We start from the raw sequence: 24,738 nt of genomic DNA, 5'->3' as shown, positions 1-24,738 counted from the left end.
ATTTACATTTTAATCTGAAAGAGAATATGAGTTTAAAAAATCATATCACAGCATTAACGTCCCTTTGTACTTAGAAACATATTTCTTGTACCTGTTCAATTTAAAGCAAACCTGCAATACTCTAAGCACCTGACTCAACTTGTAACTTCTCCATGACTTCTTATATTTTTTTCCCTCTGAAAATAACCAGTGTGAGCTGTAGCTTGTCTCACATGTGTTAAGTTCTTCACTAGCTTTGCATAAGGAGATTCACAAGCACACGAGTTATTCTACACTACTTATTTGTCTCAAATATCCAATCTAAAACACATCATCTGATTTGTATTTCTTAATATTTTATAGGTGAGTTAGTTCTGAGTTATTTTTCTGTTTCCTGTGTTTAACCAAGATGCTGAAAGACTTTGTTAATACGTCAGACTTCACTGAAACAAAGGCTTCACACAGATCAGGCCTTGGTATTGATGGATAGCTCAAATCTTTAAACTTAAGATCATGGTTACGTTCTATTATTAAGATGAGTATTGTAGTAGCTATTGTAGTTTTGCTGTTAGTATTAGTTTTGCCTTGTTTTTGTATATGCTTACAGAATATAGTGAGAAAGATGATAACTACTGCATTTAATCAAACTATGCTTGTTCAACAGAAAAACAGGGGAGATGTAGAGAGCTTTTTGGAGAATTGGTTAGCTGAGAAAAGGCATTCCGATGTGATACCAATGGATAAAGGTAAGAGAAACAAGCTGGGAACTGAGCAACCGATGCCTAATTACTGACGAAGGTCACAGTGACCTTCTCTAAAACGGGAAGACGGGAGAGAAAATTGTTTGCCAGAAAATGTAGTTATCCCAAGGTAGAGAAATTAGAAGAATGTACACATAGAAGCAAAATAATTGTTAAGAGATAGAAGTAAGTGTGTTTGATCATAGTGTACTTTAACCAATAACGAGCTCAGATTTTGCAATATGCATAAGCTTCATTAACACTAATATAAAAGTGTGTAAACTTTCAATAAACTTCGAGATTTGCTATTCATCGCACATGGTGTGTCGCATCTCTCCCGCCGTTACGACAGGTGTGCCCACCAAGTATCTGCAAAGGAGCAAAAGCCCAGCCTCTGCTCACAGCCCTGAGCTCATCAGCACTTTCAAGTCACTCTGCAGGGGGACAGAACAGTGCTCTCCTGGCTGACTCGTCAATGTTTCGTGCCATTCATAGTATACAGACCGGTACTTTGTTTGCCAGGCACTCTCTGAGTAAAAGGGACTAAGGGAATTCACCAAACGATCTAGTGAAGCCTTCGGCTTTCAGCAGCATGAGTAGGGAAGCAGAACTAGGTTTTTATCTGAACAAGAACTATCTCAGGGTAGGGACCGTTTCCTGCCATTTAAATGACTGGAATTTGATGAACAAGACCACTCGCTACCTTTATTTTTGGCTAACTAAGCCAGCAGTGCCCAAATATCTTGGTACTCTTTAAAAAGGAAGAAGCAGCAGCCAAAGGGACCTTGACAAGTTACACAGGTGGGCGGACAAGTGGGCAAGAATCAGCGCTCATCAAGAATCCCCAGACACTGTCAAGATGTCACAAGGCCTTTCCCTTCTGCTGCTGCTGGTGTTTGTAAGCCGATCTTGCTCTGGCACTATGCTTCACAAGAGTGAGCTCTGAAGGCTCTCAAGATTTTCAGCATGACCCTCCAGCTTCACCTGAAGCGTCAGCACCCTCCTCACAACATTCACATGGAAGAGCCTTGAATTTCAAAAATCCCATGTCAAACTGCTTGTCGTGGAAAAATCGACTATCAGCTGCACCCAAGGAGAAAGCAAAACCGGAGGGAAACTTCCATTTTCTGCAAACATCTGCTCGGTTTCCCTGCTATTCAATTCATTGCCAAGTTGGCTTGCTTTGCACTCGTGCAAAGTGTAGGAATGTGCAAGGGGTCCCAAGCAGGTGCCCAAAAAGACGTTTGAGTGCTTGAGCTGGGAGAAAAAAAAACATTCAGATGACAGTATCCTTTTCTCTTTGCTTGTGTCTCCTTTATACTCCATGTGAGAACATCTGGAGAGCACACAGCAGGCTATAAATCCTGACATCATGCCCAGCACCTTTGTAATTACAGACCTTCAATAATGTCCCACCCAGGGTCTCCTCCCTGCCCTTACCTGGCCTCTGCCAGCTGCTCTGAAAGGCCTTGTAGGTCCCGCTCTGTGGCTGCCAGTCGGGCTTCCAGGGCAGCATTCTCTTGTGCCAGCACCGCCTTCTCTCTGCACACCTGGGACAGTGTGTGCCCTTGGCGGGAGAACTCCTGGAGCAGCTTCTCCAGACCCCTGCGGGCTGGCCGCTGTGGGCGGCAAACCTGGAAGTGGGGGGCACCATTTTTCAAGAGGAACAACAACAACAACAACAACAGCACAGTCTCTGTCTCAGCTTGCTGCCAGAAGCAGCATTCGGGGGGGGGTCTTGCTAGGACAAATCCCTCTCCCACAAGTGCTGCCTAGGAACAAGGGGAGCGTACCTTTGGCACTGCCAGAGGAACGGCTTCCTTCAGCAGATCCCTTTGAGGCTGCCATTCATCCTCCGTCTCTGCCACCACTTCAGACACCGTTTCTAGTGAGGAGTGGCACTGTCTCTCAAATGCAGCCAACTCCTTCCATCTACGACAAGCAAACAGACAAACAAGCCTTTAATTGCAACACGGTCTCCTTGCAAGACCACAACTACATACCATGTCCCACGTAAGGCAGTCTCAGGGGCTTCCAACAGCCCTCTACTTCCACCTCAAGAGAATGCTGCAATTCCCTCCCTAGACCAGCATCTCTGTCGTTCATGCTGGTGAAAGAGTCACCACTGAGGAAGTCAAACTAGCTTCCAGAAGCCGCAGAACATTTCCAGAAAGCTCAGGTACTCTCAGTATAACAGCTTCCTGCCTGCTGATTACAGAGCTTCCTGCCTGCTCCTTTCTGATTACAGTGGATACCAGACTTGCAAAAGGTTTTCTTTGGCTAAGACACACTTGGGAAGTCCAGATGAATACTCCCACAATTCCTATTGCTCTCACTAGTGAAATAAGGAAAGAGCCTGCAAGCTATAACTTGGGGAGGAGGTGGGTATGATTTTCCAATCCAATTATCAAAGGATGGTTTAGGCTGGCAGAGACCCCAGGAAGCATCTAGCCCAGTCTTCAGTTCCAAGCACTTGGGGTTAGCATCTGGACAGGCTGCTAAAGGCTCTGTCCATCTGGGACTTTTGAATTTCCAGGGGTGGAATCTGCACAAGCTCTCTGAGGCGCTTGTTCTGCTGCACGACTGCCTTTGCAGTTCAATGCTTTGCTGTCCTTAAGCCCAACCTGAACCTCCCTTGCTTTTTACTCTGGTCTAGTTCATAATTCTTTTTGTCAAGGTTTAAGAAGTGAGTCCCAGCAGGCAGCTCTGCTCTAGCTGGGTCAGCAGCCAGACCTGCCCTGGGCTGCCTTCCCCTGTCTGTGCTGAGCAAGTCAAAGGATGAGAAAGCCAAATTTGTTCTTTGACACTTGGCTTCCTAAAGCCCAGCAATGCCCACCCTTGCTGAGAGAAAGCGAGAAAGCTTAACACACACCTGAACTCTTGGATGCCGCGCACCGCATCCGTGCTCTCCTGCCGCTCCGCCTTTCCTGCCTGGGCCGAGGAGTCCTGACTGGCAAGAACCTCTCCTAGCGGGGCCTGCAAGGAATGGGCAGGGAAAAAGCACAAACAAGCAATAAGGAGCAGGCAAGTTGGCTCCTGAGAGCTGGCAGAAGCAGCAAGCAGTGACACAGCTCACCTGAAGGCAAAAGCTCATGTGTGGGGCTGTTCATGTGGTATTTATGTGGTGTTTATGTCCCAACTAACCCTTGAGTTGCTCTGGAAGTGTCTGAGTAGAAGCAGGGAACATTCCCCTGCTCTGCTCTGCTCAAGTGGCTTCCCCTCAGGATTTCAGGCCTTAGAGAGCAGCCAATAGGAACTGCATTCCAGCCCTTCACAGACAGACTTTGTCTCTGCCACACAGAGCTGCTCAGGAGTCTTCTCAACAAACGTGGGTCTCGTCCAAGTTAAGGGTGCAGTCGAAGCAGTGCCTGTAGCTACCTAGATAGGGCGTGGAGAGGGGTAGGTCCCTGCAGGCAACAGTGGCTCCTCCACACCCCACAAGGCTGTGAACTGCGCCTTGGGACCTCTCTCTCTGCTGACAGCAGGGAGCCTGCACAGACTCTGGGCACAAAGGTGCTGCCTTTCACAGCAGTGGCCCTAAAGGACATCATGCTACCGCATATCTGACACCAAGGGAAGTTCACAGTCCCTGTGAGAATGCCAGGACAATGATGCCTGCATGTGAAAGTTCAGATGCCATTTCACGTGGGTGGTCCGTGGCTGGGCTGAAGAGCTGGGTCATGGCAGGACTCCAGCCCACAGCATCCTCAGCCACAAAGGGCAAGTGCTGCCTGCTCAGAAACTTGCAGCCCTGCACTGCACCAAAGCTTTGCACTGAACCAACCAAAGCTGCCACTGATTGCTGCAGGATGCTCAGGCCCTGGACTGACAACACCTTTGTTGTCCTTTGCCTCCCCTTTAGCCTCTGGAGGAAGAGAGCGAGCCAGAGCAGGTTCTGCTGCTGCGGTGCTGCTCTGCAGACAGGCAGCAGCATGAGGGACAGGGAGGAACCTGTCATTTGGAACCTGACTTCTCCTGAGCTCTATTCCCAGCTGTCCTGAGCAGGAGTCATGAATTTGGATAAAAGTGGGATGCTCAGTCATTAAAACTCAATTCAAGTGGGCTAATGAGACGAATGTTTAGACAGGATTGCACATGCTTCTGAAGGAGATATTTCAGCCTGGCACCAATCAGCATGCAGCCTCCTGTCTGCAAAGCTTGACTTTCATTAGTTCAAAGCTCTTCAGGTGAAAAGGAGGAAACTGATGGAATCCTTCTGGTAGTCTTCATGCAGACGTTAAGGTGGACTCTCTTTTGGCCTGCCTGGCTGGCACTCCACTGCAACAGGCCATGCCCACAGCTTTCTCCACAATCCTTAGACACCAGGAATGTCAAGGGTGCCCATCCCACTCACCAAACCCTGCCCTTCACTCCTTCCACGTCTGAGGCGACCTGCCAGGGGCAAGGGAAAAAGAACCAAGTGCTGTTAGAAAACTGTTTTGTGCTGAGGAATCCCACAGAACAAGTCCACCCAAGCAGAGAGCATTTTCCTTTCACAACATCCCTCCAGGAGCAACACTTCTTTAGCACAGCAAGCAGGACTGCAAACCAGTACCCTAGGCTGTGTCTACCTTTTGCTCGGCTTTGCCACTAAGGAACTAGGAACTTGGTCATGAAGATGCAAATTGTTCCTTTGCATTCAGTGCCTACATGGGAGCTCATTGTCCAGCCTACAGCTAAAGCAACTTTTTTCTCCTCTCTTTCCAGGATTTGCTTTTAATCTTTGTAAAAAGCTTGCAGGATGTCCCACGTGGTTGCTGTAAACAATTGCTCACAAAAGCTTCCAGCAAACCCCTCTTAGCACTTGCAGCGCTGTTGGGACACAGCACAGGCCCAGCTCTGGGCTTCAGGAGCACACACAAACTGCTCGGCACTTTGCCCTTCAGTGCAAAGCCAGTGGCTCTTGTAGCACACAGAGGGGTCCAGTAAAACAGGCACATCCTTTAAGGAGGGAATGCAGAAAAAAGATGCTTTTCCTCAGCTCTGCAGAGAAGCGCACAGTTTTTAGAAGGATGCCTGCAAAGCTCTCCCAGTCTGCATTTTGGAAGATCCTACACTCTGCTCGGCAAGAGACACCCCTTTTGCAGCTGAAGCTGTTGACAGGAACTTTACCAAACCTATGGCATCTTGATGCCATTTTTGATCCAACACGCTACCCCAAGGGGAAAAAAATCTTCTATTTACCAGTCAAACGACGAAAAGCTTTCCGAGAAGCCGCCAATGAAAAGGCGCTGCTGAGTGCTCTACGGACTCGCTCCATCGCTTGAGCAGTGCTGCTCGAGTCCGTAGGCCAGGAAACAAAATGGAAAAAATCCCCACTTGCACAGGTCTTAAGACCGTGCAAGGAAAAAGGGGAAAAACAAGACACGAGTCCACGGACTGTGCAAGAAAATACAGGAACAAAAGGGCACCCGCTGTAAGCTGAGAACAGCTCAGTCGAGGTGATCCTCCTGCACCGAGCGTGCCAAGAGCTGCTCTGGACGCTGAGGCCTTGCAGGCAGCAGAACAACCTCCTGCTGTCAAGGCTGTGACGTGGCAGCCCACTGCTGACATCACAATAGCAGCTGCTCTGGGCTGGTCTGTGAATTCATGCATAGCAACCAAACCTTCTCTACAGCTAACGCAAAAGAAAAGCTCGGAAAGTTCTCCTCTGTCCCAAAGCAGCACAAAACCCCCTTGCAGTCCGTAACCCACAGCTGAAAGGATCCAAGAGTAACACAAAACATGCACCAAGCCCATACGCCTTGTGCACCAAGCTGGACTCTTAGAAAGAGCCAGGATGTGAGGAAACCAAAGGCCACGTGCCCTTCTGCCCAGCAGCACTTCTGACTAAAACCAAGAAGAATTGCTTAAATTCTGTGGATGAAATTGTGCTTTGCTCATATCCCGGAGAGTTCCCTCCATTGGAATGCCTGTCATTCCTGCCCATTTGCTGCATGGCTAACATCAACCAGCAAATTGTAGGGCTTGCTGAAGGAAGAATGACACCTGAGTGGGGAGAAAAAGCCAAGTAACCAACCTGCTGCACATGCAGCACACTGCTGCTGCACAATGACGGCACCTCAAAGAAGCCTTTGGGGCCTGTGCCTCACTCTGGCAGCTTCCCTGCAGTAGACATCTGGCAGTCACAGGGATATGACTCTAATGGATGTACAGGAAGAAGGAAAAGAACGTTAAATCCCAGTGTGGGACGACGTAGAAGCTGGTGGGGGGAGGAAACCAGTGCACCAAAATGGGCAAGTCCCAGCTAAAAGGGAGTTATGAGGCAGAGACCAAATAGCTCCGCTGGTGGGCACACCTGAGGAAGGCAGGCTCAGGAAAACAGAGCCACCACAAGCTTTCCAATGTTCGGAAGTTCTTTCCCCCTCCTCTCCTCTGCCCTTGAAACCAGTTTTTGTCTCCCTCCTAAAAATAATTGCTTCAGCATTAGCAGCAAGTGCCTGGAAAACCACTTGTGATTTTCTTTCTTAGTTAAAAACTAAAAGGAATGGAGAAAGATCTGGGCTTTTGCTCTTTGCCTGCTTTTGCAGCCATGGTAGCATTTTGGAAGGGCTCTACACAAGTCCAGGTGTTTCCCAGCCCCAGGACCACCACTGGCATGAGCCCAGCAAGTGTAGCGGAGTGAGCAGCTGGTCAGGCACCACATGTGACATGTGGGAGGCTGCATATTGTCCTGATGCAGATTCCCTCTGTGTGTCAGACTGAAAGTCAGGACAATTCTCAAGAAATCTCTGATTAGATGGGGAACACCTTTGGATCTACAGACAGCACATTTGCGCCTCACTGGTGTCATAATCCCCAAGCTTTAAAATGTTGCTGGGTGACCTCAATTTCCTCTAGGCTAGAGATCAGGGAAGAGTTTCACGTATGCAGCACTCTTAAAACTGTCCCCAGTGCCATGCATACCGTTTTCTGCCCGCCATTGACAAAACACTGCCGTTTCCTCAAAGGAAAGCAACAGAAAGCTCTAGCAGCCTGCCCCCACCCCAAGAGTTTCCAACCAATTTTTTCCTCTACTTTCTACATCCTATATAGTCTTAGCAAAAGTGGTCTCTGTCAGCAAAGTGAAGTGGAGACATCATTTGTTCATGTGCAACAGCACGGATTGGTGCTCCAGCCTGAGAGCTGGAACTCAGGAACTTGGGCAACTGTGCTTTGAGATGCAACCGCAGCCAGAGAATGGGGGTGACAGCTTGGGGAGGAAGCTGGCCCAGCAATGGCATTGCACACAGGCTGTGCAGGAGGCACTATCAGCATGAAAGCCCTAATGATGCCACAGAAACCCCCATAGTTATACACATTTATTGGACGCTGGTTGCTCTGCATGTATGTCTACACTTCTGCCTCTATAACATTTTGGAAATGGTCAGAGCTAGCAGGATTCACCCAGCATCAGGAGCTGATGCAGCCTGGGAACGTGCTGATTTACAGAGGCTTCTGGCTTCCCAGGTGAAGCCAAGGCAAGCCCTGCTGCTGCTGCTGCTGCTGCTGCTGTGCGAGACAGCCCCGGCTGAGCAGGGATGGCACCACTGTGCCTCAAGCTGTTTCTCCTTCCAGAGCTGGGCGGTGCTTTTGAGGCACTAATGACAGCTGGTGGGAGAAGGAAGGGGCCTTTTCCTGCGCCAGCACTTATGGATGCACTAGGGCCACCTTCAGGGGAGACTGTCGGCCCGCACCAAGTAAAGCAGAGGGACACAGCTGGAAAACGCTTCCTTTCGAGCCTTCTTCTGTCTTGGAAAAGAAAGGAGACACGTGACAGGAGGAGCAGCAGGGCCCGGTCCCTCCTCCGTGCCTGCAGTGAGGGGCGGCTGCCGCTGGGCGGCGCCATGGGAAGGGAGCGCCCCTGCGCGGGGCCGGCGGGGCGGGGCAGCCGCCAGGGGGCGCCCGGGGCGGGGCTGGGCCCCTCTGTGAGGGAGGAGAGCCTCGGGCAGCTGCGCAGCCACGCACGGGACTGTCCGTCCACAAGGCACAGCGCCAGGGCAAAGCACAGCTTCAGCGCACGCTGACCGGCAAGGGAACCTTCCCATGGAGTGCAGGATTTAGCTGTTTTCATTCCCAGTCCTGTGCTGAGCTAGCAGGCCACCCAGCCTCCTCAAGCACAGGTGCCTCCTCTCCAGGCTTCCTGCACTTCCTTTGCCGACAGGGTCCAATCAGGCACCCTGGGAACAGGCTCAGCTGATGTTACAAAGCAATGCTGTCCAAAAGAAGAAAGGACAAAAGCCAAACCAGAAAGGAACTATTAGTTCCCAGGCTGAATTCCTCACAGGCAGAGGCAGGATTCCTGTGCTTCCCAGAAAGATGCAGAAAGTGGACACGAGGACACTATGTGCCCCTTACCTTCATGTTTAGGACCTTGCTATTGCAGGCCAGCATAGCTCACAATCGTATTCAGTCCTTTAGCCAGGTGTCTTCAGCTTGTTGGGATTTTCCCCTGAGAGCAGCCTGAGAATGCTGCTGGCTGTCACAGGGCTTTGTTCCTGCCAGGAAACGCCACAGACTCACTTAGCTTCCTCCTTTCTAACACATGGCCCGGGTTAGCTGCCAAGAGGATGAGCAGTATAAGCTGTTCCTCAGCAAATGCCAATCCATGTAAGAAATGCTGATTCCAGTGGGAATTAGCCTCAAGTAGTGCTCTCAAGATCACTGCAGTTCAGGATTTCAGCAGGAAGTTAAGAGCAGGCAGCTTGGCAGGCCTCCACCATCTCCAGCACTCACCTGCCTTCCAAATTCCTCTGCTTCCTGTAGCCATTGGCTGAACTGCTGCTCTTGACTTGCGGCCTTCTCCTGTTACCCATGAGGCTGGCGCCTGAGGCATGTTCTGAGGAGGTCTAGAACGAAATGACGGAGGAGAATTCCACAGAACCTGCACTTGGGATCGTCTGCCCCATTTGGTGCTTGCAGCTGTCCTCGGTAGATGTGGAGTTTGGGGTTCAGTGAGCTGTGCAGGCCAGAAAAGAAAAGACTAAGCTGAGGAAAACCAGGATCAACTGACTCAGCTGCTGCAGGCCAGAAATGAGAGTGCAGCAAATGACTGAAAAATGCAGTACTGTGCAGCAGGTATCCAAAATGGGCATGACAGAGATTTCAAACCCACATCCATGGAGGAATCTGAACTTGCAGGTTTCCCACAAGCCAAAGGAAGTGGGTTTTTGCAAAGGCACCATGAGCTCAGTGTTGGATAGAGAACTTTTTCAAGAGAAGGGCTGACTTGGGAGCTGGTGGAAGTGGAGAGAACGGGCAAATGCGCCCATGGGTGCAGCCCCACTGTGAGGGCTGCTCCAAGGGCACCGATTGCCATGCACAGGACATGGGCACTGCCCCATGCAGAGGACGTGTCCCTGCCATATTGACAACACAAACGCTGCTCCAGTGTCCTGCAAACACATATGGGTGGTTTGTAGGTCAGCATTTTTTCCCCAGCAGAAAGTCGTTCTTCCTTCAGTGAGCCCTAGGATGTGCTGGTTGATGTTAGTCCATGCAGGAAATGGGCAGGAATGACAGGCATTCCAATTTAGGGAACTAGTTTTAGTCAGAAGCACTGGTGGCCAAAGTACAGGGGGTGTGGGCTTGGTGCCTGTTCTGTGTTACTCTTGGATCCTTTGAGCTATGGGTTATGCACTGCAAGCAGGTTTTGTGCTGCTTTGGGACAGTGTGCGCCCTGCCAAAGGAGTCCTTTGTGTCGCCTGCTGTTGTAAAATCTGTGGACAAATGCAGGCATCCTTTTTTCCATCCTCTGCGATTGTAGGGTTTTCAGATATGTGCAGGTGTCTTTTATTTTTGCCTTCTTCTTCTACAGTCAGCCAATTGCTGCGGGTGTCCCCTTTTTCCCCTTTTCCTTGCACAGTCTGGGGACTTGTGCAAGTGGGTTCTTGTTCCATTTTGTTTCCTGGCCTGCAGACTCGAGCAGCACTGATCAAATGATGGAGTGAACCCACAGAGCAGTTGGCAGGGCTTTCTTGTTGGTGTTATCGCACAAAGTTTTTAATGGTGCGACGGGTAAGTAGAAGTTTTTTGCTGGGGCAGCATATTGAAACCAAAATGGCATAAAGATGCCAAATGTTTGGTAAAGCTCCTGCCAAAAGCTTCAGGTAAAAAGGGGGTGTCTCTTGCCCAGCAGGGTGTGTGCAGGCATCCTTTTTGTTCTCTGCGATTGTAGAGTCTGCAGCCACATGCAGGTCTCCCTTTTTCTTCCTTTCTCTTGTACAGTCTGGGGATTTGTGCAGGTGTCCCTTTTTTTTCCCCCTGTTTTGCTGTACAGTCTGAGAACTAGTGTAAGTGTCCTTCCGTTCTCCTTTTTTTGCACAGCCTGCAAAGTCATGCAAGCGTCTTTATTTTTCCATTTGAGTTGCATCTAAGTCTGGGACTTGTACAAGGGTCCATTTTTTTCTTCTTTTCACTGCACACTCTGGGCATTCTTGCAAGTGGGTGATTTTTCCCTTTTTGTTTCATGGTCTGCAGATTGGAGCAGCATTGCTCAAATGATGAAGTCCATAGAGGAGTCGGCAGCGCTTTGCCCGGACGGAGCTCCACAGCTGGAGAGAGCAGCCGCCCGCCCCGAGCCGCCGGTGCCCCATTCAGATGGGGAAGCCCGGCCCGGGGCGCTTGGGGAGCCATAGGGGGGTGCCAGGGACCGTTCCCAGCCCCAGCCCGAACGCTGACAGCCGCGTCTCACCTGCAGAAAAAGCGCAGGAGGCCCTGCAAGAGCGATTCTGCTGGGTTTGCTGCTGCTGCTGCTGCACAGTGGCTTCAGCAATGTCTGCTCGGGGATGTGGACGGCGGACGGTACCCCGGTGGGTGGAGGGGATGGCGGTGGGCAGCAGAGGTGGAGGACGAGGATCGGCAGGGTGGGATCTGAGCTCAGCCCACTGCTCCCCTTGGCTCGCAGGTGGCCATCAAAAGTGTGCTGCAGGATCGCATCCATCATTAGGGCGAGCTGGTGAGTGACCGGGGCCAGCGTCAGAACCCGGCACAAGACAGGAAGGGTAAGCCCAGGCCCGGCAGAGTGGAAGCCGCCAGGACGCCTGGAGGGAGAGCGGCGTGAGCTCAGTGCAGGGCTCAGAGCATCCTGAGCTGGGTGAGGGCTTCTAGACCCCTGGCACGGCATCAGCCTCACTGACAGCTTTGTGGTCTTCTTGCAGCCCGACGGAACCCACGTACCCAGGGAGATGGAGCTGCTGGACAAAGTGTCCACTGGGTTCCATGGTGTTGTTCAGCTCATGGATTGATGTGAGCTCCCTAATAACTTCTTGTTGGTGATGGAGTGCCCTGAGCAGTCGCAGGACCTCTTTGATTTCCTTCTGGCGTGGGAGCTCCGTGTTGGAGGAGGTGGTGCAGGGGCTGTTCCTCCAGGTGCTGAGGCTGTGCAAGACTGCAGCAGCTGTGGGGTCCTGCAGCGGGATATCAAACCGGAGAGCATCCTCTGTGACCTGGCCACCGGTGAGGCAAAACTGATGGATTTGCCTGTGGCACCTACCATCAAGACACAGTCTGCCCACACTTTGCAGGTGAGCCCACCCAGGGCTGTGCTCCCGGTGGGTCCCGGCATCTCATGGCCCCACCTGGCTGTGGCGCCGGGGATTCCCCCGTTTGCTGCTGGTCGGGGGCACACCTATGAGCCACAGAGATCTGCCTGTACGAGACAGAAGGAAAGATCAGAAGAATCATTCCACCTTCTCTCACTGCTAAACCAGTTCTTCTCTTCCTCATAAAGACAACATGCAGTTTTTCTGTGCATCAGAGGCAGCTTATCGCACCTGCAGAGCTGAGAGGCTTTTTCCCCTGCTGCTGTGCTACAAGCAGATTTACCAAAAAAGCAGCATTACCAAACATGGAGATACACAGAGGGACCACAAGCAATTGACTTTGTCCCACTTAATCTCAAAGGTCACCACTCTCCACAGACACAGATGGAAGAGACTCGCGCACTCCTGGTTTGCTCTCTTGACGCATGTTGCAGTGTGATGCCATTTCCTGTTTCACCTATCCCAACCCCCAGGTGTGCCAACCTCTGCTTTCCCCTCCCCCTGTCCCCAGGCTTAAAAGGAGATGGGACCATGCAGTCGGGATTCTGTTGGGAGCTGTTACAAGATTCAGAGGTCTATCATCCTGGAATAAAACTCTGGATGAAAACTCTTTATAGAATCCTCTCCTTTTTCTCTTCACTGTCGCCTGAACCTTTTCCACCAGAGGTAAACCGAGTTTCTACTATGCCTGGATTTGTTCCGAGTGCCTAGCTGCAGCATCCAGCCGGCCAAAGGTATCTCTGAGGTGAAATAGCACAGCTGCCGCCTTTGGCCCAGCAGCAACGGTCAGACGAGGCCAGGCACGTCCACCCGGAAATATTGGGAATAATATTCCACAGACGCCAATCTTGGCAGCAGGGCTTTCTCTGATGAAGAATAACAAGAAGGGACAGTTCCCTCACAGCCGTGCAGCCCAGAGATCTGCAGGGCACCATCAGCACCTGGCTTCATAAGTGACCCGTTCTGTGGGGATGGAAGCCAACTACCAAATCCTTGCTGATTACAGTGGCAGCAGCAGCAGCAGTGCCTGCATCTGATCCCTAGGTCTGGGGCTGGGCTGGACAAAGGACACACACGGCACATTGTCCCTGAAGAATGTGACTTTAGGAACAACCGCTTACCACTGTCTCCTGTTGTTTGCGCTAGGGTCACACCAGCCTGAGACACTGGGCAGCCCTTGGTGCCACCTGGGACTGCAGATGACAGGCCCTGGTCTCCAGGACCAAACAGGGGGGGAACTCACTCTCCATACAGAGCTTGCAGAATGAAAAGGCTGCCGTGAGCAGCTATTGGGGTGCACGAGACAGAGAATACTTTGGACCTTATTAGCATATGAGAATAATAGATAAAATTCCTCGGCAAAAGCAAACAGAACTTTGAAAACTAGGTCTAGATAGCAAGAAGGTTTAATTAGATAGGTTTACCAGAAAAAGAAAATCTTATTAAACAATGCAAGCAAGAGATGTTGTTATATGCATAAGTTTGTGGATGTGACTTCAACCTAATCATTGTAGTACACATTACTAGTCTCCCTAAAATAGTATATAAGTAGTTGTATCCCGCAATGAAATTGGATTCTGATCACTGAGTCAGTCTCCCCATCTCTCCCCATCGCCAACATTCGGTGCCCCAAGTGAGGAAGAAAACCCGGCCTGACTGGTGGGCAGTCGGCGAGCCCCTGGACCTGATCGTGACGGTGAGAGAACGGCATTTGGGCCCGCAATCCCTGTCTGCTGCAACTTGACAGATGAGCCAGGGGATCTAAAGGAATGGAAAAGGAAATGTCCAAAGAGCGAGACATCTATGAAACCATGCTTGCCCTTCTGGACAGGCGTGGCTCCCCCATCCCAAAGCATGACCTTAAGTCACTTCTACGATGGGTGTCACGCATGGTCCCCAACACTACCCCTTCTTCTGTATTTACTCCCCACTTCTGGGACAAGGTCGGTATAAAGCTCTATGACCTTGCTATGCTGCCTGTCCGCGAGCCAGAGCTCCGAATGCTTCCTGCTTGGAAGGCGGTCATGGACGCAATTAAAAACTGGGAGGGTGCAGGGAAGCCTGCGAGGCTACAGCCTGTGAGGCTACCCTGAGATGACCCCGGCAACTGCGCCGGATCAAAACCTGCCCAGATCCTGCTCCCCATCCCCCGTCCGCACGCCCTCCCTAGTGAGTGCCAGGGATAGAGCCCGGTCACCACCCCCAGTCCCACCGCCACACCGCCAACCATCCCAGAGCTGCCGGGCTCTTATGGCTTATGCGATAGACACTGACTCTAGCAGTGAAGGGGAGCTGGACTCTTTCAACCCTGACCCTGAAAAAGATGCGAGCTTACTCCCTTCAGATACGCGTAACGATTGGTTCTGGATAAAAAGGAAAGCTCTTAAGGACAGAGACTTTGACACTGCTGCAGAAATCTTTGTGGCCCCTGTGCAATTCACCCTGAGGGGCGAAAATCCACAATGGGAGCCCCTAGATCATTCGGAAATTAAGGAACTGCGCCGTACGTACTGCTGCGGAATGGGCTGGGGTCCCCCTACTTCAGTAATTTGTTAAGAGCAACCTTTACTATTCACCTCATGACTCCTCATGATGGTAAATTTTTTGGCAAATCTGTTGCTCACACCAACACAATATGCTATATTTATGCCACAATGGAAAAAAGCACTGGAAAATTTAATTGCAATGTATGCAGGGCATGCAAGCCAAGCCCTGGCTGCCTTAACTGTTGACCACCTTGCGGGGGCGGGGGCGCATACCAAGCCTAATGGCCAAGGCACCTTACCAAGAGAAGCCCTACAGGGTATTAGGGCAGCTCGCCTGGCATTCCTTAAGGTTCCTGATGCCAAAACTCTGCAACAGTTCCTTCATGAATATCAAACAAGGTCTACAAGAGCCTTATGTGCAGTTTGTGGACAAATGGAAACAAATATTGGAGAGACAAATCGGTAGCGAGCAAGCCAGGGAGATTATACTCCTCAAACTGGCGGTCGAGAACACCAACCTGGACTGTAAGCAGCTTTTAAAATCTTTACCCCCTGAACCTGAACCCACTTTACTCCAAGTGATACAAGCGTGCCACCGCTTGGGGACATTACAACACACCACAGCAGTCACAAATCAAGCTGTGGGGCGAGGCATAGTGGATGCTTTTGCCATCATGAAATTAACCCCTGGGAAACAGCTGGCTTGTTTTGGCTGTGGGGAATGTGGACATATCCGCAGAGACTGCCAAAGAATGCAGAAACCTAAAGCTCCGGGTGTATGCCCTTGCTGCGGGAAAGGCCCTCCCCTTGCTAATAGATGTCGCTCCAAGTTCCACCCCAATGGCCAGCCTTTGCAGGGAAACTTCTCTCGCAGCGCGGGACGGAGACGTGCGAGGACACAAATTCCGCAGCCGACGCAGCAGCTGGGAGCAACCGTGAACTTCCAATCGGCCCTGCCCCCGCCCGCCGAGCAATTGTCGCTGACTTAAAACCAGCCACCCCAGGCAGCGCAGGAACGGACCTGGCAACCTCCGACACAGTAACATTGCTTGATTCATCTGTCCATTTGCTTCCCACAGGAGTTTTCAGACTGCCAGGACAGAATATGCACACTTTGAATTTAGGCAGATCTTCCACCTGGATAACAGGGCTGTTTGTTCTTCCTGGGGTTATAGACTCTGATTCCCTTGGGGAAATAAAGATCATGGCTTGGACCCCCCCATCTGCCCTGTGTAGGAGCAATATAACTCAACTTAAACCCTTTCCTGCAGCACTCCTGCCTGCACCCCCGGTAGCTGAATAAAGGGAGGGGGGTTTCGGTTCTACAGGGGTCCCACAGATTTTATGGACACAATGCATTACCTCTGAGCGTCCAACATGCCAATGCAAAGGGACTCTGAAAGGTAAAGACATCATCCTGGCAGGACTCATTGATACAGGAGCCAATGTGATTGTTATCTCAAAAAGCCAATAGCCCGGTGAGTAGCCACTGATGGCTGTGCCTCAGATACTTTAGGGCATGGGTGAGAACCATGAAAGCGTGCAGAGCCAACACTTAGTGCAGATAGCAGGGCCTGATAAGCAGATAGCCAGAGTAAAACCTTTTGTGCTTTCTGTTCCTCTGGTTTTGTGGGGAAGGGATGTCTTAACACAGTGGGGGATTTTTATGCATTCAAATTTTCATATAGGGGTTATTGGGATGTGCGACACCCCCAAACTGACTTGGAAGACTTCTCATCCTGTGTGAGTGAACCAGTGGCTCCTGTCATTAGACAAACTGTGCATATTACAAGAACTTGTACAAATACAGCTGGAAAACGGACATATGGTCCCGTCTAATAGCACTTGGAATTCCCCTGTGTTTGTGATTAGAAAGCGATCTGGGGGGTGGAGGCTGTTGCATGACTTGCGGAAAATAAATGAAGTAATAGAAGAAATGGGAGCCCTCCAGCCGGGGGTCCCTTCCCCTCCCGTGATCCCCAGAAACTGGTATTTGACAGTGATTGATTTAAAAAATTGTTTCTTTGATATTCCACTGCATCCAGACGATGTGCCAAAATTCATCTTTTCTGTGCCAACCATTAATATGCAGGAACCACTAATTCGATATCATTGGACAGTATTACTGCAAGGCGTGGGCAACAGCCCCACTATTTGCCAACGTTATGTTGCAAGGACCCTATGTCCAATCTGGGAACGTATGCCTGATGTTCTGTTGTATCATTACATGGATGATATTTTGATCTCTGCAGAAACTGTGATTGGAATTGAAGAAGCTGTGCTGGCTGTCAGCCATGCTGTCCCATTGCCAGGTCTGACCATTGCTTCTGAAAAGGTTAAAAAGACCTGTTATAAATGATCAAATTGGTAGCCAAATTTATGAAAAATTTAACAAAGATTTATGAGATCAATAACAAAAATAGAAATTTCGAAAAAAAGGAAAAATTACCACAGCCAAGACAGCGTCAGTCCCGGGAACAGCGCTGGGTGACCTAGGGTTCTGGCTGACAGAGAGACAGCGTTTCCCCAGAGGTACACCCCGAGTGCTTCCAGTGGCCAGCTTATATACAGTTTACTCTGCCTGGGGCAGGGATGACCACATATTTCTTTGGTTCCTTCTTATGTATAGTTGAATCCATACAGATGTAGAAAGAGACAAAGGCAAGCTCAGAAATGCAGACGAACGTCTGAGTGTCCAGGCAGAAGATGCATTCACATGTACTAGTTTCTGAGTACCGCCATGAAGTAATGTCCAGATGTATGTCTTGTGAGCTCCTCCAGACATTCCATTCTGGGAAGGTCCTGATGCTATCTCCCGAAGTTGGAGCCAGAGGAAATCGCCCATAACAGCCAGGGACCATTCCATTCATACGCTAAAAGACCTGATATTATCTTACTGCTATCCGGGAACTGGTTAAAATAAGAATAGAACTCTCTTCCTAGCCAGAGTGGTCAGAAACATAACTTTTGATCTTTCCAATATTTTATACACATATATATATCTACTTCTATAGCATGAATTATCTCTACCATATACTACAGACTCGTATTTCCCCATGGAAATATCTGGGCTGGCGCATTGGAACACACTCAGTTTCGGCACAACCTTTGCAAATTTTAGCTGAAATCAAAACTCTGCATGATTGCACAAAAATTACTAGGGACTATGAACTGGGTTCATCCCTTGCTTGGAATTTCAAATGCAGAATTGGAGCCATTGTTTGCCCAGCTAAAGAGAGAGCCTGACCTCTCTTATCACCTGGACATTTGGACACAAAGGCACAAGCTGTGCTTCAAAAGGTAGCTGATGCTATCTCACAGAGACAGTCAGCTTGCTGGGCTCCAGAGTTACCACTTTGGCTAATATTCTAAACCCTGACAGGCAAGCACGTGCCTTGATATTTCAGTGGGACTCAGAAAAACCAGACCATCTGTTAATTATTGAATGGGTCTTTTTGCCTAACAATATGCCCAAGACTATTTCCATGCAAGATGAATTTATGGCCGTGTTAATTGTCAAAGCTCGTCAAAGACTAACCTCCTTGGCTGGAAGGGATTTTGACCGCATCTTTTTACCTCTTACAATGTTCTGTTTGGACTGGTTGCTACAGAAATCTGAGAAATTGCAAATTGCTTTAGCAGATTACCCAGGGCAGATATCTATCCATCCACCTAGGCACAAGATGTTAAGCTGTTCTTTTAACTTGGTCCCAAAGCCACGGAGAAGTGAGACTCCTTTGCAAGCTATGACAATATTCACGGATGGTTCTGGGAAAACCCATAAATCAGTGATTGTGTGGAGGGATTCTGATACCGGAACCTGGCAATCTGATATTGCTGTTTTTGAAGGGTCTCCACAAATTGTAGAATTAGCTGCTGTAGTCAGAGTGTTTCAGAAATTCAGCTCACCTTTTAACCTAATAACGGACTCTGCCTATGTAGCCGAAATTGTGCCTAGAGCAGAAGCCTCTGTCTTAAAACAAGTTAGAAATTATGTTCTTTTTTACTGGTTGAAACTACTAGTTTTTCTTTTGGATCAAAGGGCTGCTCCTTACTTTGTTATGCATATAAGGTCGCATTCCAATTTGCCTGGGTTTCTTACAGAAGACAACACCCAGGCAGACTTGTTAACCTTATTGGTGCAACATGTTTTACCAAACAAAATAGAGCACGCTCTGGTAAATCACTCATTTTTTCACCAGAACGCTGGGGCTTTAGTAAGGCTTTTTGAGCTTACTCCAGAACAAGCTTCTGGTATCATTGCTACGTGTCCTGATTGTCAGCATTGCTCTCTTCCTAATGCACAGGGGTCAACCTGAGAGGCTTACAGAGCCTATGGATTTGGCAAACAGACGTGACACACTTTCCTGAATTTGGTCGTTTGAAATTTGTGCATGCTTCCATTGATACCTTTTCAGGTGCTCTGTTTGCCTCAGCCCACACAGGAGAAACAGCAGAGAACACTTGTCAGCATTTCACTGCTGCCTTTGCCACATTAGAAATTCTGCAACAGATTAAGACAGATAATGGCCCCTCATACATTTCCCATAAAGTTGCAAATTTTTTCTCTTTATGGGGAATTACCCGCAAGACAGGCATACCCCACTCACCCAGCAGGCAGTCCATTATAGAGCAAGCCCATGGCTCCCTCAAGCATCTCCTGGCCCAACAGAAGGCAGGAGCCAGAGATACACCTGCTGAAAGACTACAGAAAGCCCTATATGTTTTTAATTTTTTAAACTGTTCCATGATGGATTTAAATCCCCCTATGACTAGGCATTTTGCATCATCCACATCTCTTTCCTGCAAGGAAAAACCACTGGTACTGATCCGTGACCTAGAATCTGGCAAAATCCTTGGCCCCTACCCTTTGGTCACATGGCGGGGGGTGGGGGGAGGAGGGGGGGTTTGCTTGTATTTCCACAGAAAAGGGACCTCGTTGGATCCCTACAAGAAATGTGAAACCATTCTGGGAACCTCTAACAGCACCTGACAGAGACCAGGCTGCTACCCAGCTCTCAGAAGAGGAGGGGGAGGAGGAACCACACAGAGACTGCAGCTCATGATCAACATCTTCTGTCCCACCTGCAAAGGAAACTGTGGACCTTGGGTTTTATGTCAATGTAAAAAGTGTGGAGATCGGTGGTATCACGGAGCCCTTTTGGCAAAAGCATGGTGTGCATCATGTTATGACGTGGAGTTACCAAATCAAGTATAAAGCCATTGAATTTTTAATTGTAGTAGGCCACGAGGAAAGGGATAGCCCTCGCCTCCCTATTCGCAGGAGGGAAGTTTTGAGGGAAGCTGAAAATAGCCATCTTTGCAAAGTAGAGTGCAAATAAAAAAATGTAGTGCCTTATATCTGGCCAGTCCCTGAACAAGCTTGGGAGAGGACAAAAAGGGAATGTGCTAAAAGATATGCTTGGAAATTAAAATCAAAAAAGGGGTTTTTTGCTGCAACATAGAATGGAGTTAAAATGGATGCTCTGCTTATGCTAGTTAGCACTGCTTTGTTTTACTAACACAGCTTGGCCTGTTGACCAACCCAAAACAAATGTTTGGATAACTCTAGCCAATGCAACAAAACAAGATACCCTATGCTTGGCCACTGCATCCCCAGAAAATCCATTTTCAACCTGTCTAGTCGGCCTTGCCATTAGACAATTGGCCAATACCAAAAAATACTGAAAGTGTGGTGCAGAGTTCAAATCCTGTTGATGCATGAGATCAGTGGACCCCCTACCTTCCTGAAGCACCCTTGGATCCCCAAGAAGCTCCCCTTGGAGCTCCTGGGTTCTGTAAAAATGGATTTTTGTGTTGATTTTAAATACACAGGAAGAAATCAGTCTAAAGCTTGGGATGTTTCTCCCTATCACCCTGTGTATAAGAATCAAACCTTTTGGTGTAATTACAATTCTGGCAGCCCTTCTAAATCTAGCAATGCCCCCCTAAGGCTGCCATCAGGAATGTTTTTGGTCTGTGGAGATCAGGCCTGGGCTGCAATCCCTTCGCACATACAAGGAGGTTCCTGTAGTCTGGGACGATTGACTGTGCTAACACCTAACACATCCATGATTTTACAGCACAAATATCCCCACAGAATAAGGTGCAGTTTACATGCATTTGATAAATACTGCAATGATGAAGTGTCTCTGTGGTCTGAGACCCAAATGAATTTGGCCTATTTACTTTTGCCAAAACTGGCTGCAAAAAAGGCCTTAATCCGATTAAATGAGATGGCTTGCTGGCTGGCAAAACAGACAAATGCCACTAGCTCTGCTTTGTCAAACCTATTAATGGATGTGTGTAGTATAAGGCATGCTACTTTGCAAAATAGAGCTGCAATAGATTTTTTTGCTCCTAGCACAAGGTCATGGCTGCGAAGATTTTGATAGAATGTGTTGCGTGAACCTTTCTGATCACTTGGAATCTATCCATAAAAGCAAACAACAGCTGAAGGATAGTGTGTTTAAACTATGAGTAGAATCTGGATTTTGGCTAGATAACCTGTTTAGTGGCTGGGGTCTAGCTCCCTGGCTAAAGGATTTCTTTAGGATAGGTATGCATGTGGTGATTTTGATAATAATTATATTAATCATGATACCTTGCTTGTTTCAATGTGTGCAGAGATTAATTAATAAGACCATTAAAGGGGTGGTTTTGGTTGACACAGAAGGGGGAGATATTGGGGTGCACGAGACAGAGAGTACTTTGGACCTTATTGGCATAAGAGAATTGATAGATAAAATGCCTTGGCCAAATCAAACGGAACTTTGAAAATTGGATCTAGATAGCAAGAAGATTTAATGAGACAGGTTTAGCAGAAAAAGAAAATCCTATAGAACAATGCAAGCAAGAGATGCTGTTATATGCATAAGTTTGTGGATGTGACTTCAACCTAATCATTGTAGTACACCTTACTAGTCTCCCTAAAATAGTATATAAGTGCTTGTATCCCACAATAAAATCGGATTCTGATCACTGAGTCAGCCTCCCTGTCTTTCTCCATTGCTGACAGTGGGACAGATGTTTGCCCAAGCTCCATGCTCCCTGTAAGATTCCGTGCAGAAATTTGGATAGCCACATCCCAGTACAAATGAGATGCAGTCTTTCCCTTCTCTGTCAAAATCTTGAGGCAGACGCAGGAGGCATCTTGAAAGTGGAACAAAATCCTGGTGGGAGGGGGAAAAAAGTGCACGCAACTCCTCTGCAAATCAACTCTGTTCACCCCATGAGCCTTGGCTTAGCTTGCTTTCCTGGTGACTCAGCGCAGACATGTCCTCTGATGGTGGACAGCACAGGGCCTTGAAAGGGGCTTTACCTGGGCTCTTCCCACTTTGAATGCTGAGGGTGGCATCTGAAAATCTATGCAATTGCTGACGGGCCCAGAACTACCTTGAAATTCTCTTGCTGAAACACTGCACTTGTTACCCAGAAGAGTTCCCTCCATTTGAAAGTATCTCATTTTCCCCATTTCCAAGTCAGCTCACAGCAACCAGCCATGTGTAGGGCTTAGAGAAGGAAGCATGGCACCTTAGCATGGAAAGCCCAGTGTGGGCCCTCAGGGCAGAGCACTTTGGTGCCCCAAAGGTTTAAGAGAGGCCACTGTTAGGAGGATGTCCCATTTCAGCCCTCCTTTACTCTTCTATACCAAGTGATTGCCAGCAAGGTGGGACAAGCAGGGCCTGGTCCCTCCTCCTGCCCTGCTCTGAACTGCAACTGGCACTGTGGGACACCAGGGCACAGGGGAATAACATCTCTGCAAGGCAGGTAGGGCGGTGTGGGGCAGCTGTCAGGGGGTGTGTGGGGTGGGGCGGGGCAGGGCCCCTCTGCCAAGGGGGAGGGCCTTGGGCCACCTGGAAGCAGCGCAAAGCCAGGAATGGGACAGCCTGTTGGGAGCACACAGCTTCCAAGGCACTGAGCAGCATAGACACACTGTGACACAGGAGGGAACATTCCAGGGCTCTGGAGGCTTTGGAGTTTGTATTGCCAGTCCTGCTAAAACCAAGGGCTCCATCAGAGCATCTTCTTGAGACATAAACTTCAAGGAATTTAGGGATTTTAGAGGGGCTGAGGTTTTAGTTAGAGATAAGGTTTATTAGAGTTAATAAAAAAAATAATAAAAAAATGAGTAGGCCTTGATGAAGTTAAGAGTTAGTAGTTAACTAGTAATTGAGGACAGGGAATGGGAGTTCTAGCAAGGGTTCATTTGTCATATTTGCATTGAAATGGTAGAAAGGTCAGAACGAGGAAGACTTCATTTACTTCCTGATTTTGGGACCCCTCCCCATGAAAGGGACCACATACCCATTTAAAGGAGCAAACTGCACATGCTTAAATATTTTGAACTAATTACCATACGAAGCAGGGAATGGGATGTACCAAAGTTATGACTATGCATTTGTATTTTGGGTATTCTATACTTGTATAGATAAAAGGACTCTGTAATCACCTGTAAATTGCGGTGTGTATTTGGGAGTTGTCCTGCACCCTGCCCAGCATCACAATAAACATACACTTTCTAGCATTAAACTGTTAGAGAGTCTTTGTCCGACACAGTTGGATATCGGTACTAGATCAATATCCATATTTTTGATAAATCATCTGGCGAGCCAGGTAGCAAATCTTCTCTCTCTGGCCGTGGGGCCAGTGGGGGTCCGGGACTCTTCTGGGCGCCCACCAGAAATTTCCGGGAAGAAGGATCCTGCGATCCCACTGACTACCTGGGGAAAGACCAGAACCTGCTGGAAACAAAATGTATGTTTCTATTTGGGGAAAGGTACCTTATTATATAAGCAGTAAATAAGACACGAGAGATGTCTCGTTGCAGTGGTCTGGTAACTTGTGTCCCGTAGTGGGGATCTGGGGATCCGTGTCCCATCGTGGGGACCCAGGGGTCTGGTAGTCTGTGTCTCCTAGTGGAGACGGCGGCAGCAGTGTTGTGAATTTGGATCGGAGCAGTGGTGGCTCCAGTTTCAGTCTGTAGTCTCAAGGTGCACCTCAGTGATCCATCATTTGAGTGGCTAGTCCGAATTTTTGGGACACAAAGGGTCCCATTGTGGGTTGCAGACAATCTTGGTTGTGGCCCCACTCTGTGTGTGTATTGTAAACAGATCTATGTTTGTTTGGTGGTTTTGTGATTTTGTGTGTTTGGTTTGTAGAAAACTATTTATGTACCGTATTTGCTGTGGTTTGTGAGAGTTTGTGTTGTAAGTATTATAATTTGTCTGATTTGGGGTGTGTTATTAACCTTTGTAAGTGTTTTTGAGAGTTTTATAAGCTTGAAGTTGCAAAAGGTTTTTGAAACCCCCACTTGATTTGTGGAGGGACACTTTGTTTGGGAGAGCGGACTGATTTAAAGTGTTTGTACTGTGCTTGGACTGCGTGTTAGAGGGGAATTAGGCTGTGTGTGGGCCTGGGTCATATGTGTTTTTGGCTGTAAAATTTTACTTGATGTATTGTTAGGTGAAAAGGGCTTTGAGTGAGCTAAATTCGTTCACTTCTTAGTTAAAAGAGTCCTGGTTATCTGGGAGTCATTTGTTTCTCGGGTAACCGGAGGGGAGTCCAGGCTTTGTAGCCTCGGGATATGTCTTTTTAACCCCTGAGAGAGTTTGGCAAGTGAGTGTTTTGATGATTTTTACTTTTATGTGAGGTTTGCAGTTGCTGGAGTGTGTGGTAATACTTTAAACTGTTGGTGGCTTACCCTCCCCCCCCCCCACTTCTTGTGGAGGGATTTGTGTGCTGTGCACCGGCCAAAATTTGTGTGATTTTTAGCAAGACCTTGTTAAATTTTTTGTTGAGTGTGTTTGGGGTCATGAAAAAACCCCTAGCTGTTTTCTTTGTGAGCCTAAACTATTTGTGTTTGGAGTCAGGTCTCTGCCAGGAAAAGAAACTCAGGCTTTGGTTGAATGCAGAAAGCAGAGTGCCCTGAACTACTGCTGGGAGAGGCAGCCAAGGGGTTTCTTTGGTGCCGAGGTACGCAGTTGAACTCCGTGGTTTGTAACATTTTTG

Source organism: Agelaius phoeniceus, chromosome Z (genome assembly GCF_051311805.1).
Source record: "Agelaius phoeniceus isolate bAgePho1 chromosome Z, bAgePho1.hap1, whole genome shotgun sequence".
NCBI lineage: Eukaryota > Metazoa > Chordata > Aves > Passeriformes > Icteridae > Agelaius > Agelaius phoeniceus.
The sequence above is the reverse complement of the archived record's forward strand: the minus strand, read 5'-3'. Positions refer to the sequence as shown.